Source organism: Schistocerca gregaria, unplaced genomic scaffold, assembly GCF_023897955.1.
Source record: "Schistocerca gregaria isolate iqSchGreg1 unplaced genomic scaffold, iqSchGreg1.2 ptg000898l, whole genome shotgun sequence".
In the NCBI taxonomy this organism is placed as follows: Eukaryota; Metazoa; Arthropoda; class Insecta; order Orthoptera; family Acrididae; genus Schistocerca; species Schistocerca gregaria.
This window is the reverse complement of record NW_026062259.1, coordinates 769,251-773,238: the sequence shown is the minus strand read 5'-3', so window position 1 is coordinate 773,238 and position 3,988 is coordinate 769,251.

Here is a 3,988-nt window from a genome sequence, read left to right as displayed (position 1 = left end):
TCGACAACTAAAACTTGAATAGTACTACTTATTACTGGCTATTACTTCAACTTAGAAGCTTCTTCTGAGTTCTACTATGGTGCTTATAGTGTCTCCGCATACCGCAGCACGCGACATAGCTTTGCAGACAACAAATGTAACCGTCTCAGAGAGAAAAGGGGGCCAATGTGAGGATCTCACTTTAAGTCGATTCGATTACAAATGTGAAAACGGGCGGATTTCTCAGGTTTTTACTACATATGAACACTCTTCACATTCTCCCGTGCAACGCGGCTGCTAGTCCTCCTTTCATGCAAAATCTTAAGGTCCTAGGTCATGTCCAAGCCACCAAAGCCGGCTAAAGAGTAAATAATCGACACCTAAAACTTGAATAGTACTACTTCTTACTGGCTATTACTTCAACTTAGAAGCTTCTTCTGTGTTCTACTATGGCGCTTTTAGTATCTCCGCATACCGCAGCACGCGACATAGCTTTGTAGACGATAAATGTAACCGTTTCAGAGAGAAGAGCGGCCAATGTGACGATCTGGCTTTAAGTCGATTCGATAACTAATGACGAAAACGGACGGATTTCTCAGGTTTTAACTACATATGAACACATTTCACATTCTCCCGTGCAACGCGGCTGAAACTACTCCTTTCATGCAAATTTTTAATGTCCTAGGTCATGTCCAAACCACCAAATCCGGCTAAAATGTGAATAATAGACAACTAAAACTTGAATTGTACTGCTTCTTACTGGCTATTACTTCAACTTAGAAGCTTCTTCTGTGTTCTACTATGGCGCTTTTAGTATCTCCGCATGCCGCAGCACGCGACATAGCTTTGCAGACAGGATATGTAACCTTCTCAGAGAGAAAAGCGGCCAATGTGACGATCTGGCTTTAAGTCGATTCGATAACAAATGACGAAAACGGACGGATTTCTCAGGTTTTTACTACATATGAACACTTTTCACATTCTCCCGTGCAACGCAGCTGCTAGTCCTCCTTTCATGCAAAATCTTAAGGTCCTAGGTCATGTCCAAGCCACCAAAGCAGGCTAAAGAGTGAATAATCGACAACTAAAACTTGAATTGTACTACTTCTTACTCGCTTTTACTTCAACTTAGAAGCTTCTTCTGTGTTCTACTATCGTGCTTTTAGTGTCTCCGCATACCGCAGCACGCGACATAGCTTTGCAGACGATAAATGTAACCGTCTCAGAGAGAAGAGCGACCATGTGACGATCTGGCTTTAAGTCGATTCAATAACAAAGACGAAACCGGACGGATTTCTCAGGTTTTTACTACATATGAACACTTTTCACATTCTCCCAAGCAACGCGGCTGCTAGTCTTCCCTTCATGCAAAATCTTAATGTCCTAGGTCATGTCCAAGCCACCAAAGCCGGCTAAAAAGTTACTAATCAGTAACTAAAACTTGAATTGTACTACTTCTTACTGGCTATTACTTCAACTTAGAAGCTTCTCCTGTGTTCTACTATGGTGCTTTTAGTGTCTGCGTATACCGCAGCACGTGACATAGCGTTAAAGACGATAAATGTAACCGTCTCAGAGAGAATAGCGGCCAATGTGACGATCTGGCTTTAAGTCGATTCGATAACAAATGACGAAAACGGACGCATTTCTCAGGTTTTTACTACATATGAACACTTTTCACATTCTCCCGTGCAACGCGGCTTCCAGTCCTCCTTTCATGCATAATCTTAACGTCCTAGGTGATGTCCAAGCCACCAAAGCCGTCTAAAAAGTGAATAATCGACAACTAAAAACTTGAATTGTACTACTTCTTACTGGCTATTACTTCAACTTAGTATCATCTTCTGTGTTCTTCTATGGTGCTTTTAGTGTCTCCGCATACCGCACCACGCGACATAGCTTTGCAGACAATAAATGTAACCTTCTCAGAGTGAAAGGCGGCCAATGTGACGATCTGGCTTTGGGTCGATTCGATAACAAATGACGAAAACGGACGGATTTCTCAGGTTTTTACTACATATGAACACCTTTCATATTCTCCCATGCAACGTGGCTGCTAGTCCTCATTTCAGGCAAAATCATAAGGTCCTAGGTCATGTCCAAGACACCAAAGCCGGCTAAAAAGTAAATAATCGGCAACCAAAACTTCAATTGTACTACTTCTTACTGGCTGTTACGTCAACATAGAAGCTTCTTCTGTGTTCTACTATGGTGCTTTTAGTGTTTCCGCATACCGCAGCACGCGACATAGCTTTGTAGACGATAAATGTAACCGTTTCAGAGAGAAGAGCGGCCAATGTGACGATCTGGCTTTAAGTCGATTCGATAACTAATGACGAAAACGGACGGATTTCTCAGGTTTTTACTACATATGAACACATTTCACATTCTCCCGTGCAACGCGGCTGAAACTACTCCTTTCATGCAAATTTTTAATGTCCTAGGTCATGTCCAAACCACCAAATCCGGCTAAAATGTGAATAATAGACAACTAAAACTTGAATTGTACTGCTTCTTACTGGCTATTACTTCAACTTAGAAGCATCTTCTGTGTTCTTCTATGGTGCTTTTAGTGTCTCCGCATACCGCAGCACGCGACATAGCTTTGTAGACGATAAATGTACCATTTCAGAGAGAAGAGCGGCCAATGTGACGATCTGGCTTTAAGTCGATTCGATAACAAATGATGAAAACAGACGGATTTCTCAGGTTTGTACTACATATGAACACTTTTCACATTCTCCCGTGCAACGCGGCTGCTAGTCCTCCTTTCATGCAAAATCTTATGATCCTAGGTCATGTCCAAGCCACCAAAGCCGTCTAAAATGTGAATAATCGACAACTAAAACTTGAATTTTACTATTTCTTACTGGCTGTTACTTCAACTTAGAAGCTTCTTCTGTGTTCTACTATGGTGCTTTTAGTGTTTCGGCATACCGCAGCACGCGAAATAGCTTTGTAGAGGATAAATGTAACCGTTTCAGTGTGAAGAGCGGCCAATGTGACGATCTTGCTTTAAGTCGATTCGATAACAAATGATGAAAACGGACGGATTTCTCAGGTTTTTACTACATATGAACACTTTTCACATTCTCCCGTGCAACGCGGCTGCTAGTCCTCCTTTCATGCAAAATCTTAAGGTCCTAGGTCATGTCCAAGCCACCAAAGCCGGCTAAAGAGTGAATAATCGACAACTAAAACTTGAATAGTACTACTTATTACTGGCTATTACTTCAACTTAGAAGCTTCTTCTGTGTTCTACTATGGTGCTTTTAGTGTCTCCGCATACCGCAGCACGCGACATAGCTTTGCAGACAACAAATGTAACCGTCTCAGAGAGAAAAGGGGGCCAATGTGAGGATCTCACTTTAAGTCGATTCGATTACAAATGACGAAAACGGGCGGATATCTCAGGTTTTTACTACATATGAACACTCTTCACATTCTCCGGTGCAACGCGGCTGCTAGTCCTCCTTTCATGCAAAATCTTAAGGTCCTAGGTCATGTCCAAGCCACCAAAGCCGGCTAAAGAGTGAATAATCGACAACTAAAACTTGAATTGTACTACTTCTTACTGGCTATTACTTCAACTTAGAAGCTTCATCTGTGTTCTACTATGGTGCCTTTAGTGTCTCCGCATACCGCAGCACGCGACATAGCTTTGCAGACGATAAATGTAACCGTTTCAGAGAGAAAAGCGGCCAATGTGACGATCTGGCTTTAAGTCGATTCGATAACAAATGACGAAAACGGACGGATTTCTCAGGTTTTTACTACATATGAACACATTTCACATTCTCCCATGCAACGCGGCTGCTAGTCCTCCTTTCATGCAAAATCTTAAGGTCCTAGGGCATGTTCAAGCCAACAAAGGCGGCTAAAAAGTGAATAGTTGACAACTCAAAACTTCAATTGTACTACTTCTTACTGGCTATTACTTCAACTTAGAAGCTTCTTCTGTGTTCTACTATGGCGCTTTTAGTATCTCCGCATACCGCAGCACGCGACA